The sequence below is a fragment of the Schistocerca nitens genome, chromosome 4 (genome assembly GCF_023898315.1).
Source record: "Schistocerca nitens isolate TAMUIC-IGC-003100 chromosome 4, iqSchNite1.1, whole genome shotgun sequence".
Lineage (NCBI taxonomy): Eukaryota > Metazoa > Arthropoda > Insecta > Orthoptera > Acrididae > Schistocerca > Schistocerca nitens.
This window is the reverse complement of record NC_064617.1, coordinates 262,851,769-262,867,425: the sequence shown is the minus strand read 5'-3', so window position 1 is coordinate 262,867,425 and position 15,657 is coordinate 262,851,769. Positions and strand designations below refer to the sequence as shown.

Genomic DNA, 15,657 nt, shown 5'->3' with positions numbered 1-15,657 from the left:
TCGCCCACAGCGTAAAAAAATTGAATCATAATTTTATCAATGAAGCCAAATTGAGATTCTTGCAGATGCTTATTGATTTGGAGAATCACTGTTCATTTGAATACTACTCTTCCATGCACCTTGCATCTTTCATCTCCGAGTACTTTCTCAAACTCAACAACTCCAACGACATCAAGTGTGGATAACACTGCCATCACACCATCTGACAACACAGAGACTGAAACGCCAGCTTATAAACCCATTTAATGTTGCGGTAAGTATTAATTTCTTATTTTTGTATTGTGCTATTTTCATTTTTTACATTGTGTGCATTATTAATAAAGCAATAACACATTAACAAATTTTATTGTACATACTTCAATGTTAAAGCTAGTTTTTCATCTGGTGTTATAGGGTATGGATATCTGGGAGATGAATCCTTCCTGATATCTTATTTGATGAAATTGAGAACATACACTCCTGGAAATGGAAAAAAGAACACATTGACACCGGTGTGTCAGACCCACCATACTTGCTCCGGACACTGCGAGAGGGCTGTACAAGCAATGATCACACGCACGGCACAGCGGACACACCAGGAACCGCGGTGTTGGCCATCGAATGGCGCTAGCTGCGCAGCATTTGTGCACCGCCACCGTCAGTGTCAGCCAGTTTGCCGTGGCATACGGAGCTCCATCGCAGTCTTTAACACTGGTAGCATGCCGCGACAGCGTGGACGTGAACCGTATGTGCAGTTGACAGACTTTGAGCGAGGGCGTATAGTGGGCATGCGGGAGGCCGGGTGGACGTACCGCCGAATTGCTCAACATGTGGGGCGTGAGGTCTCCACAGTACATCGATGTTGTCGCCAGTGGTCGGCGGAAGGTGCACGTGCCCGTCGACCTGGGACCGGACCGCAGCGACGCACGGATGCACGCCAAGACCGTAGGATCCTACGCGGTGCCGTAGGGGACCACACCGCCACTTCCCAGCAAATTAGGGACACTGTTGCTCCTGGGGTATCGGCGAGGACCATTCGCAACCGTCTCCATGAAGCTGGGCTACGGTCCCGCACACCGTTAGGCCGTCTTCCGCTCACGCCCCAACATCGTGCAGCCCGCCTCCAGTGGTGTCGCGACAGGCGTGAATGGAGGGACGAATGGAGACGTGTCGTCTTCAGCGATGAGAGTCGCTTCTGCCTTGGTGCCAATGATGGTTGTATGCGTGTTTGGCGCCGTGTAGGTGAGCACCACAATCAGGACTGCATACGACCGAGGCACACAAGGCCAACACCCGGCATCATGGTGTGGGGAGCGATCTCCTACACTGGCCGTACACCACTGGTGATCGTCGAGGGGACACTGAATAGTGCACGGTACATCCAAACCGTCATCGAACGCATCGTTCTACCATTCCTAGACCGGCAAGGGAACTTGCTGTTCCAACAGGACAATGCACGTCCGCATGTATCCCGTGCCACCCAACGTGCTCTAGAAGGTGTAAGTCAACTACCCTGGCCAGCAAGATCTCCGGATCTGTCCCCCATTGAGCATGTTTGGGAAGCGTCGTCTCACGCGGTCTGCACGTCCAGCACGAACGATGGTCCAACTGAGGCGCCAGGTGGAAATGGCATGGCAAGCCATTCCACAGGACTACATCCAGCATCTCTACGATCGTCTCCATGGGAGAATAGCAGCCTGCATTGCTGCGAAAGGTGGATATACACTGTACTAGTGCTGACATTGTGCATGCTCTGTTGCCTGCGTCTATGTGCCTGTGGTTCTGTCAGTGTGATCATGTGATGTATCTGACCCCAGGAATGTGTCAATAAAGTTTCCCCTTCCTGGGACAATGAATTCACGGTGTTCTTATTTCAATGTCCAGGAGTGTAGTTAAACTGCACTATGTTCAACCTGAAATATTCTCTAAATTTCTGGTCATTTTTTAACAACTGCCGATTGATGAGTTGTTCAAAAGAGCCTTCCTCAGTTCTTGTGAGGTAAATCGGATGTTTTTCAGCATTTCCCTCACATAGCTAACGCTGAATTTCTTCATCTTCAATGTCTTCTAACATTAGATAAAACAACAAATTGCGCTCATTCATCCTTTCAGCACAGACACAGCAGACCAACTAAACACTGTGCGGCCGCTGCTCTACAAGAACCGCCAGCTATGCATCAGCCACTCTATGTCAGATGCACAACGGCTGCCACATGCATCAAATGCGGCATAGGAATGCCACCTTTAGGTTTGTGGATTTTGGGGACCATGTAGAATGTTGATGTGCAGAGTGTTGTTGGGGTGAGGAGGGGGATAGTCTCAGGGGAGAGGGTCTGGGAAGGGTCCATGGATTTTAGAAGGGATTAGAGACGATGATGTACTGCTAGGATGAGATCACTATGGTAAAGCTTGTAGGTGGAGGAGTCAAGACAGTTGGCAGACACCACCCCTCAGGTAGTCACTGCAATTCATCATCACAGTGGAGGAGCCTTTGGCTATGAGGAAGATGATGAGATAGGATTGTTTTCAGGTTATGTATGACTCATTTCTTCTCCTGGGGGGTTAGTGTTCTTAGGAAGAGGCATGGGGAATGGTGATGAAGCAATTTGGAGGTAAGCAAGGGGTAGCTAGGTTGTAGGGGGGAGGGAGGGAGGACCACAGTTGGATGGTGGTATGAGCTGGGAGAGGGAAGGTGCAATGTTGGTATTGGGTAGCTTTGGTTGGAGGGATTGATGGCAAAGAAATGTTCCCACTGTAGGACTGGAAGAAGGGGAGTACATCTTTGACAAGTCCAACTTAGCCAAACTTTGTTGAGGGGCTGCAGGTGAGGACTTTTGATAGTACTGAACATTCTTTGGGACTGAAGTTTTTGGTAGAAAGGTTAACTCACATTCTGTTATCCAGTTTCCCTTATAACCACTTAATGCTTTCACTTGTACATTTCCTGATTCATTTCCTATTTCTGTAAAACCATCTCTCCCTCAGTGGACCTCTGCTCCAACTAACTGCACTGTTTCAGAAAAGTATACCTTTCACTGGCTAAAATCCAGTCCCACCTTTTGTACACTTAATTCTGCTTAAACCATGGAACGTCCCTCCCAATGGCCTAACTATAAAAATCCCTTTCTCTGGATGTCACCCCTCCTTTCACAATGACCTTATTCTTTTCAGATTCTGTCAGTCCCTATCCCCCACAAACCTGGTACTGCAGAAATGCCTCTCAACAGCACTAGCATTCCAGATCCACCTCTACTTCCACTGTAAGATATTGTTTCCGTGCAGTCCTTACTAACACCACATCTCTGAAACGGAAACCTTGCGCTTCTCCATCAACACCCATACTAATCATAGTGAACCCCCCATCTACCCCTCATAGCAGTGAACCCAACTCAGTCGTCCTTTTCAGTTTACTACATGCCTCAAAATTCCTTCCCAACACTCCACAGAGTCTAGAACCCAAGCAAAACCAACACACTGTTGGTAACTATTCCACCAAAAATGTCAGTCCCCAAATGTTTCACGCCTATCCAAAGATCTCACGTTCAGTCCCACACCCAAGTTTAACCATGTTAGACAGTCAAAGGCCTACTCTCCTCCAAATCCCTACAGTGGAAACACCTCTTTGCCACCAGTCCCTCCAACCAAAGCCAGTCTCATCCCAGCATTGAACCTTGCCTCTTCCAGCTCATATCCCATCCAACCATGACCGAACCCCCCTACCACCTAACTTCCACCTGGCCACCTTCTAGGAACTCCTTACATCCAACTTGGTCTCACCAACGTGCAAGACCTGCACAATCCCCCCACCCAGTACTTCCTACGCTAACCCTACCACAGGCTTTTGCTACCTGTCAGAATCTGGGCCACCTGTGAAAGCAGTCATGTCATATATAAACTCTGCTGCAAACACTGTACAGCTTTCTATGTTGGTATGGCTATCAACTAGCAATCCACCAGGATGAGTGGCCACCACCAAACTGCTGCCAAGAACAAAGTTGACCACCTGGTGGCACTACATGCAGCTGAGCTTAACATACTCAAACTCAATGGCTGTTTCACAACCTGGACCATATGGATCCTTTCCTCTACCACCATCTTCTTTGAATTATGCAGATGGGAATTATCCTTGCAACACAACCTTCACCACCATAATCATTCTGTCCACAGTCTTCAATAAACCACTGTCCCCGCATCCTACACCCAATAGTTTCCGATTCCTCTGCCATGCCACTCCCTCCAAATTCACATACCCATGTTGTCACGTTCAGTGTGCACCATTCCCTGCTGGCTCTGCCAACCATGCATTTCTAACTCATGTACCTGCCACCCTTCCCTTCCACATTCCTAGCTGGCAAACGGGCTTCTTCATTCCAAGCTGCTAGCAACCAACCCCCAGTTCCTCTCCTGCTGCCCATCCCCCCCCCCCCCCTCAAAAAATCACACCTGACCCAATGCACACCACAACCTACCCCAACTGCCAAAATGCAGCGCTGGCACTGTTTATCCTGTTGATACCATGTAAGGGCCTATATTAGAATGTTTTCTGTGTGTATTTTATTCCAGCTCAAAAAATGATTAGTCTAAAAACTAGCACTTTTTCTTTCTTTTTGTGTGTGCCTCTTGACAACTCAGTGCTTTTACTTTTTGGCGAGTGATCTTCTGTAATTCAAAAGTATTTGCATTCTACCAGAACTTTCTACAATGTTTAGTAAAATTTAATTTTTATAATGCATAGTGAATAATTATTATCAGAAATTATGCAGAATGTGTCACTTAAGTTGACCGTAATGTTAGTGAAGCTAGAAAAAAGTGCAAATATGAGTTTAATGACAAATAAATGTAAGTGAACTTGCAATGAGAGCAACTGAACATCAACCAATAAGATTGCTGAACTGGGAAAGAATTGTGAACTGGAGATTATGAAAAAGAGGTCCCTGAACATAAATAATGGGTGAGAATATTGAGCGTAGTGCAATTATTGTGGAGAAAGGAACCCACACAGCTGAGTCACTAATGTACACTTATGCAGTGACTTGCAACCTGGTGGTAGCCTGTTTTAATCTCGATGAAAGAAGAAATTTTGATCTCAAGGATTTGACCAACAAGGGGAGGAGAGGTGGTGGCATCTGTTCCTGCTCACCCTACTATGTATCAAAGTAGTGGATTAAATTCCAAATTGTTCTGCAATGTGATGGAGTGAGGGTGTGTAACACTGTTGATGATAATCCTTTTGTTGGAGAGGATGTTAAGCTTGACAATCCCATGGTACCACATTTCATCTTCTCTCCTCTGTCATCATAGTCATCATCAACTACAACAACAATACAGATCAGACTATACACACTCAACAGTCACTTATAAGAGACAGCTACACTTATGACACCAAGACATGAAAAGTCCCACAATAGGTACCAAGCAGAAAAATGCGCTAGACCATGGGCTGCACAAGTATATCATTGACAAAGAAATACCATGAAAAATATACAGAAGTGTCCAGAACTGTTCTGCTTTACATGATTTCAGATAAGGTGGGTTATCAGTTACAGTGTGTGGATGATGGATGCCAAAAATGCTAACTGAAGATAACAAACAAAACTAACAGAGAAGTTTCAATGCATTCACTGTTCAGTCCAGATCACACGGCTAATGACTTTCTTTGTAGGAGGAATTGCCTGAATTTCTTATCCAGCATCTGGTCTCCCTCATTACCCACCTTTAGTATTGATGTTAATGCTGATAAATATAATTTTTATATCTCTGTCCACATCAACCAAAGTTATAAGAATCAACAAGCTGCATGGAATTGTGGCAGAACTGCCAGAAAATATTAATATCTTTGCTTTTTTGTACTTCGTTTTACTTACTTTGGTTGTTGACTAGTTGGTGTGAGACATTCGTCATGACTGTTACCGTGATTGTTGAAAACTATTTCTTTGTGTTTTGATTTATATTGTGCCAATAAAAATATTACATAGTGAAAGTAAATGGTGTTTTCTGCATTGTAAGTATAACACTCGCCATACTGGTGACCTCCGACGCGCAACATATGTCCGATTCGACAATGTGGCCGTTTACTTCGACATCTTCACATCGCTTACCTTCTGCTCCTTTCAGACTACAACATGATACTAATGGTGCCTCTGCACTGCCTTTCCATGGTTTCCTACACACAACGCCACCAACAACTGGGATAAAATTGGAAGATAAGCACAACACCGTGGAGTTTTCTCCGTCATCAACAATGCCGTTGTGGTCTTTTTCAACGTCGTCAGTGATGTCACCTGTTACGAAATCTTTTTATATGTTCATCTAGAACAAACCAATCATGAGTCCTTCACCCAGTAACAACACAGGATCAGCAAGTTTATCCTCTCTGCTGGTATCACTCAATTTACGGTAATACAGCCAGGAATTGCTGCTCACCCTGTGCAATGCTCCCAACACGCATGGCGGGCCGCTATAAACGCACCAGTCCGCACTGTGACATCAAGTCACCTAACAGATCACAGGCTAGTACTTTTGAATTATTCTCTCGGACGTTTGTATATCCAGGATATAGCTTCTCAGAAATGGTTTTTAGTGGACACTGGTGCCAATGTGAGCATCATTCCACGTTCAATGGTCACTTCTACAATCACGCATTCGCCTCACCAAATCAGAGCAGCCAACAATTCCTCATTAAAGGTTTATGGTGTAACGCAACTTCGCATTTACTTCGATGATACACATAATTATGAATGGACATTTTCGGTAGTAGAAATCGACGACCCAGTATTAGGATTGGACTTCTTAACTGCTCATAACTTTTCTTTGGGCTTAATTACACCTGCCCTCTGCTCAGTGGATTTTAAACAAAAATTTTCCGCGAGATTTTCCCCATCCACACCAACAGAATGCAGCTCGAATACGTCCTGTCAACAAGACAAAGAGACAGTTTCTATTCTATCTGAGGAGGTCAAAGCTGCCATAGTGAACTTAGTTACGCAACGCCTTGAAATCGACCAACTGTCCGAAGACAATGCAAAGCTACTTCAACATTGTGGTGTCCTGACTGATGAATTGCACGGGTTTAGAGAGGAGATCAAGATTAAAAGTAATAACATGCACGAAACTACACGGGACCTGCATACTGCACCGCTGTTTATACGCAGCCACAGCAGCGCCTGCCATGACCCAGACAGCAAAGACAGCAACCCACCCAGCAACCCCCCACCCTGCGCTTCACCATCTGCCTTTCATCAAAGCACAGAGGGGACAGCTGTTACAGGCGACGCCGCGCATGCGCGCACAACAATTCCTTCGTGCAGTAACACCATGGTCAATGGAACCCCACTGGCTGTTGCACAGTGCAGTTCCGCGGACAACACTGCAGCTTTCACTGAACTACCGTTCAATGATAACGTATTTCAGGTTAGTTCCCTTTCATACTTACCGTGCACCGACGATAACATCGCTCCTTACTGCATCCCTCTACGTATTTCGGCCACACCTATTCACAAAATCAAGGCCATTACTACGGGCGTCTGTCACAGGCTTAACACAACTGAGGGACCACCTGTCCGTTCTCGCCCCCAACGCCTCAATTCAAAAAAACTTACCGCTGCCAAAGAATGTATTAATGAACTTTTACACTTGGGTATAGTCTGCCCCTCGGACAGTGCGTGGTCTTTCCCAATACATGTCGTTCCCAAAAAGGACAATTCCTTTCGACTCTGTGGAGACTATAGGTGTTTGAACGCCAGAACAATACTTGATAACTACCCTGTCCCACACCTCCATGATTATTCACAATCCATGTTCGGTGCCAATTTTTTCTCTGTGTTAGACTGCAAAAAGGCATACCATCAGCTTCTGATGCACTCAGAAGATATCCCCAAAACCGCTATCATCACCCCATTTGGACTATATGAATATTTGTTTATGCCTTATGGATTGAAGAATGCCGCCCAGACCTGGCAAAGATTCATTGACACCATTATATGTGGCCTTAATTTTTGCTATGCCTACCTAGACGACATTATTATTTTCTCCACAACTGCCGAGGAACACAAACAACACCTCCAACAGGTTTTTGATAGATTGGCACGGCATGGAGTTGAGATTAATCATGACAAATCCCAAATGGAGAAGCCAGAGGTTATTTTCCTGGGACATTTGGTCAATAATGAGGGCATTTGTCCCACCTCAGCTAGAGTACAACAAATACTTGACCTTCCCCTCCCTCAAACCTATAAAGAATTACGTAGATACCTCTGAATGGTAAATTGTTTTAGACTCCACATTCCACATGCGGCATCTCTTCAAGCCCCTCTCACTGAGGCCTTAAAGGGAAAGAATACCACAGGTGACAGACACATAGAATGGGATCAGACCATGCAGCGAGCCTTCGACTCTCTTATGTACGCCTTGGTGAACGCTATTACCCTGTCTCACCCTCACCCTGACGCCTCCCTGACAGTAACCACAGACGCTAGCGATAATGCCATTGGCGCAGTTTTGCAACAGACCCTACCAACAGGTACTACACCCCTGCATTTCTTTTCAAAAAAGCTCACCGAAATGCAAGGAAAGTGGTCCGCATTTGATCGTGAACTTTACGCCATTTATGAGGCCGTAAAGTACTTTCGTACAGATATTGAAGCCCGACTTGTGACAGTTTACACAGATCACAAGCCCCTTGTCGAGGCTCTCCGCAAACCAGCATTAGATGTACTACCCAGAAGGTTTCGCCATATGGATTTGATATTACAATATGTTTCAGACTTTCAATATATCAGGGTTAATGACAATGTTGCAGCAGACTACCTGTCACGCCTGTGCTCCCTGAAGACAGCCATTGATCCTCACCGCTTACACAAGCTCCAGCTATCTGACCCAGAGATACAGCACCTTCTCTCTGACTCTGATACTTCCTTACAAATTGCTCTACTTCCATTCCCTAATGATGATTGCTCTTTGCATTGTGACATTAAAACAGGTCATCCTCGTCCTATAGTACCTAAAGCTCTTAGGAAAGACGTTTTCGACACAATCCACAATCTCGCTCACCCGAGCTTTTGCGCGACTACGCGCCTCATTACAGAGATTCACGTTTGGCCTAATGTAAAAAGAGATTGTAATCGGTGGGCGAGAGCATGCATACCTTGACAGAGAGCCAAAATACACAAACATGCTAAGCTCCCATTAGGCAAATTTACTGTGCCCTCAGGTAGATTCCGTCATGTCCATTTGGACATCGTCGGTCCGTTACCGATATCTAACAACTTCCGTTACTTACTGACCATCATAGATCGTACCACACGTTGGGCCGAGGCTATCCCCATCGGGGACATTACGGCTGACACTGTAGCTAACGCTTTTGTCCACCATTGGCTTTCTTGTTTTGGTTGCCCTACTTCACTTACCACAGACCAAGGAAGACACTTTGAATCTAATCTGTTTAATCGCCACTGTCAACTGTGTGGTATCAACAAATTCAGAACTACAGCCTATCACCTGCAATCTAACGGCCTAATAGAACGATGGCACCGTACCCTGAAGGTCGCTCTCATGTGTCATTCTTCCTCTTGGACTGAGGCACTCCCCTGGGTCCTTTTAGGTTTTAGGACGGTTTTCAAAGAAGACCTTAAAGCGTCAGTTGCTGAGATGGTGCACACAGAAAACCTCACACTTCCGCCGGATTTTCTTGATGATCTTCCTCTACTGCCCGAGGGTCAACTTACCGAGTTGGTACGACAGGTTCGACAGCATATCACCAAGTTACGTTTTCCGCAAGCTTGATCGCATGCTACCCCTCCGGTTTTCATTCACCCACACCTCAGTTCTTGTAACTATGTGATGCTTAGAGAAGACGCTGTGCGTCCACCCCTTGCTCCACCCTACACTGGCCCATACCGGGTTCTGTCACGCTCTGAAAATACTTATATGATCCTCTTTAAGAACAAACCATCTGTCGTCTCCATTGAGCACTTGAAAACAGCATGGATCCATAACGACACCGACATACACGATAATGGATTTGTTTTGCAGGAAACTTCAGAGGCCTGTCCTCTCCCTTCTCCACAAGCTAATCAAACACTCTCTGCAAGTCAAGGCCCCCCTCTTCTATACTTCACACCTCCGAGTGCCAGCAGTAATGAACTAGTGTTTCAAGTGAACTTGAGTCACTATGATGTGGACTCTATAAAAATACAACTTGTGGACACTTTTCTTTTTTTATTTGAAATTCAAAACAATTCTGTGCCATCTGACCAGAAAGACATTAAGCTATTACAGTGCTTCAATGTGGCTCCTGGTACTTCACAAAATGACATTTCAGCCTATGTAGACTCCAATAATGTTTTATTTATAAGAGTAAGCCCCCCCCCCCCTTCTCCTTCATCTTCCCCGAATCCTCCTACCCCTATTGCTATCACCCGTGCTGGCCGCACAGTACGGCCACCTCTCAGACTTCAAGATTACGTCATGCCTTAAATGTTTACCTTCCCTGTATCACTTACTCCTCATCACTCCTCCTATGTGCTCCGCACTCCTGGGGGGGGGGGGGGGGCGCTCTGTGGCAGAACTGCCAGAAAATATTAATATCTCTGCTTTTTTGTACTTCGTTTTACTTACTTTGGTTGTTGACTAGTTGGTGTGAGACATTTGTCATGACTGTTACCGTGATTGTTGAAAACTATTTCTTTGTGTTTTGATTTATATTGTGCCAATAAAAATATTACATAGTGAAAGTAAATGGTGTTTTCTGCGTTGTAAGTAAAACACTCACCATACTGGTGACCTCCGACGTGCAACATATGTCCGATTCGACAATGTGGCCGTTTACTTGACATCTTCACATCGCTCACCTTCTGCTCCTTTCGGACTACAACATGATACTAATGGTGCCTCTGCACTGCCTTTCCATGGTTTCCTACGCACAACGCCACCAACAACTGGGATAAAATTGGAAGATAAGCACAACACCGTGGAGTTTTCTCCGTCATCAACAATGCCGTTGTGGTCTTTTTCAACGTCGTCAGTGATGTCACCTGTTACGAAATCTTTTTATATGTTCATCTAGAACAAACCAATCATGAGTCCTTCACCCAGTAACAACACAAGATCAGCAAGTTTATCCTCTCTGCTGGTATCACTCAATTTACGGTAATACAGCCAGGAATTGCTGCTCACCCTGTGCAATGCTCCCAACACGCATGGCGGGCCGCTATAAACGCACCAGTCCGCACTGTGACATCAAGTCACCTAACAGATCACAGGCTAGTACTTTCGAATTATTCTCTCGGACGTTTGTATATCCAGGATATAGCTTCTCAGAAATGGTTTTTAGTGGACACTGGTGCCAATGTGAGCATCATTCCACGTTCAATGGTCACTTCTACAATCACGCATTCGCCTCACCAAATCAGAGCAGCCAACAATTCCTCATTAAAGGTTTATGGTGTAACGCAACTTCGCATTTACTTCGATGATACACATAATTATGAATGGACATTTTCGGTAGTAGAAATCGACGACCCAGTATTAGGATTGGACTTCTTAACTGCTCATAACTTTTCTTTTGGCTTAATTACACCTGCCCTCTGCTCAGTGGATTTTAAACAAAAATTTTCCGCGAGATTTTCCCCATCCACACCAACAGAATGCAGCTCGAATACGTCCTGTCAACAAGACAAAGAGACAGTTTCTATTCTATCTGAGGAGGTCAAAGCTGCCATAGTGAACTTAGTTACGCAACGCCTTGAAATCGACCAACTGTCCGAAGACAATGCAAAGCTACTTCAACATTGTGGTGTCCTGACTGATGAATTGCACGGGTTTAGAGAGGAGATCAAGATTAAAAGTAATAACATGCACGAAACTACACGGGACCTGCATACTGCACCGCTGTTTATACGCAGCCACAGCAGCGCCTGCCATGACCCAGACAGCAAAGACAGCAACCCACCCAGCAACCCCCCACCCTGCGCTTCACCATCTGCCTTTCATCAAAGCACAGAGGGGACAGCTGTTACAGGCGACGCCGCGCATGCGCGCACAACAATTCCTTCGTGCAGTAACACCATGGTCAATGGAACCCCACTGGCTGTTGCACAGTGCAGTTCCGCGGACAACACTGCAGCTTTCACTGAACTACCGTTCAATGATAACGTATTTCAGGTTAGTTCCCTTTCATACTTACCGTGCACCGACGATAACATCGCTCCTTACTGCATCCCTCTACGTATTTCGGCCACACCTATTCACAAAATCAAGGCCATTACTACGGGCGTCTGTCACAGGCTTAACACAACTGAGGGACCACCTGTCCGTTCTCGCCCCCAACGCCTCAATTCAAAAAAACTTACCGCTGCCAAAGAATGTATTAATGAACTTTTACACTTGGGTATAGTCTGCCCCTCGGACAGTGCGTGGTCTTTCCCAATACATGTCGTTCCCAAAAAGGACAATTCCTTTCGACTCTGTGGAGACTATAGGTGTTTGAACGCCAGAACAATACTTGATAACTACCCTGTCCCACACCTCCATGATTATTCACAATCCATGTTCGGTGCCAATTTTTTCTCTGTGTTAGACTGCAAAAAGGCATACCATCAGCTTCTGATGCACTCAGAAGATATCCCCAAAACCGCTATCATCACCCCATTTGGACTATATGAATATTTGTTTATGCCTTATGGATTGAAGAATGCCGCCCAGACCTGGCAAAGATTCATTGACACCATTATATGTGGCCTTAATTTTTGCTATGCCTACCTAGACGACATTATTATTTTCTCCACAACTGCCGAGGAACACAAACAACACCTCCAACAGGTTTTTGATAGATTGGCACGGCATGGAGTTGAGATTAATCATGACAAATCCCAAATGGAGAAGCCAGAGGTTATTTCCCTGGGACATTTGGTCAATAATGAGGGCATTTGTCCCACCTCAGCTAGAGTACAACAAATACTTGACCTTCCCCTCCCTCAAACCTATAAAGAATTACGTAGATACCTCTGAATGGTAAATTGTTTTAGACTCCACATTCCACATGCGGCATCTCTTCAAGCCCCTCTCACTGAGGCCTTAAAGGGAAAGAATACCACAGGTGACAGACACATAGAATGGGATCAGACCATGCAGCGAGCCTTCGACTCTCTTATGTACGCCTTGGTGAACGCTATTACCCTGTCTCACCCTCACCCTGACGCCTCCCTGACAGTAACCACAGACGCTAGCGATAATGCCATTGGCGCAGTTTTGCAACAGACCCTACCAACAGGTACTACACCCCTGCATTTCTTTTCAAAAAAGCTCACCGAAATGCAAGGAAAGTGGTCCGCATTTGATCGTGAACTTTACGCCATTTATGAGGCCGTAAAGTACTTTCGTACAGATATTGAAGCCCGACTTGTGACAGTTTACACAGATCACAAGCCCCTTGTCGAGGCTCTCCGCAAACCAGCATTAGATGTACTACCCAGAAGGTTTCGCCATATGGATTTGATATTACAATATGTTTCAGACTTTCAATATATCAGGGTTAATGACAATGTTGCAGCAGACTACCTGTCACGCCTGTGCTCCCTGAAGACAGCCATTGATCCTCACCGCTTACACAAGCTCCAGCTATCTGACCCAGAGATACAGCACCTTCTCTCTGACTCTGATACTTCCTTACAAATTGCTCTACTTCCATTCCCTAATGATGATTGCTCTTTGCATTGTGACATTAAAACAGGTCATCCTCGTCCTATAGTACCTAAAGCTCTTAGGAAAGACGTTTTCGACACAATCCACAATCTCGCTCACCCGAGCTTTTGCGCGACTACGCGCCTCATTACAGAGATTCACGTTTGGCCTAATGTAAAAAGAGATTGTAATCGGTGGGCGAGAGCATGCATACCTTGACAGAGAGCCAAAATACACAAACATACTAAGCTCCCATTAGGCAAATTTACTGTGCCCTCAGGTAGATTCCGTCATGTCCATTTGGACATCGTCGGTCCGTTACCGATATCTAACAACTTCCGTTACTTACTGACCATCATAGATCGTACCACACGTTGGGCCGAGACTATCACCATCGGGGACATTACGGCTGACACTGTAGCTAACGCTTTTGTTCACCATTGGCTTTCTTGTTTTGGTTGCCCTACTTCACTTACCACAGACCAAGGAAGACACTTTGAATCTAATCTGTTTAATCGCCTCTGTCAACTGTGTGGTATCAACAAATTCAGAACTACAGCCTATCACCTGCAATCTAACGGCCTAATAGAACGATGGCACCGTACCCTGAAGGTCGCTCTCATGTGTCATTCTTCCTCTTGGACTGAGGCACTCCCCTGGGTCCTTTTAGGTTTTAGGACGGTTTTCAAAGAAGACCTTAAAGCGTCAGTTGCTGAGATGGTGCACACAGAAAACCTCACACTTCCGCCGGATTTTCTTGATGATCTTCCTCTACTGCCCGAGGGTCAACTTACCGAGTTGGTACGACAGGTTCGACAGCATATCACCAAGTTACGTTTTCCGCAAGCTTGATCGCATGCTACCCCTCCGGTTTTCATTCACCCACACCTCAGTTCTTGTAACTATGTGATGCTTAGAGAAGACGCTGTGCGTCCACCCCTTGCTCCACCCTACACTGGCCCATACCGGGTTCTGTCACGCTCTGAAAATACTTATATGATCCTCTTTAAGAACAAACCATCTGTCGTCTCCATTGAGCACTTGAAACCAGCATGGATCCATAACGACACCGACATACACGATAATGGATTTGTTTTGCAGGAAACTTCAGAGGCCTGTCCTCTCCCTTCTCCACAAGCTAATCAAACACTCTCTGCAAGTCAAGGCCCCCCTCTTCTATACTTCACACCTCCGAGTGCCAGCAGTAATGAACTAGTGTTTCAAGTGAACTTGAGTCACTATGATGTGGACTCTATAAAAATACAACTTGTGGACACTTTTCTTTTTTTATTTGAAATTCAAAACAATTCTGTGCCATCTGACCAGAAAGACATTAAGCTATTACAGTGCTTCAATGTGGCTCCTGGTACTTCACAAAATGACATTTCAGCCTATGTAGACTCCAATAATGTTTTATTTATAAGAGTAAGCCCCCCCCCCCCCTTCTCCTTCATCTTCCCCGAATCCTCCTACCCCTATTGCTATCACCCGTGCTGGCCGCACAGTACGGCCACCTCTCAGACTTCAAGATTACGTCATGCCTTAAATGTTTACCTTCCCTGTATCACTTACTCCTCATCACTCCTCCTATGTGCTCCGCACTCCTGGGGGGGGGGGGGGGCGCTCTGTGGCAGAACTGCCAGAAAATATTAATATCTCTGCTTTTTTGTACTTCGTTTTACTTACTTTGGTTGTTGACTAGTTGGTGTGAGACATTTGTCATAACTGTTACTGTGATTGTTGAAAACTATTTCTTTGTGTTTTGATTTATCTTGTACAAATAAAAATATTACATAGTGAAAGTAAATGGTGTTTTCTGTGTTATAAGTACGACACTCACCATAGAATCTTAAAGTAATCAGCATGGGACAGTATCCAGCTTATCAATACGTTCTGAGGTCAACCAGCTAAAACTCAAACATACTGATTCAACAGAAGTAGTATTATTAAGAAAAAACAGGTCACATTACACATACATGTGAAGAATCTTTTACCATTTTT

At 45.2% G+C, this 15,657-nt stretch overlaps 1 protein-coding gene across 5 annotated transcripts in view; it reads right to left on the bottom strand.

Annotated features, from left to right (window-relative positions):
• LOC126253533 (golgin subfamily A member 6-like protein 22) overlaps positions 1 to 15,657 on the bottom strand; it is a 98,001-nt gene that overhangs the window by 50,437 nt on the left and 31,907 nt on the right. The window lies entirely within an intron of this gene.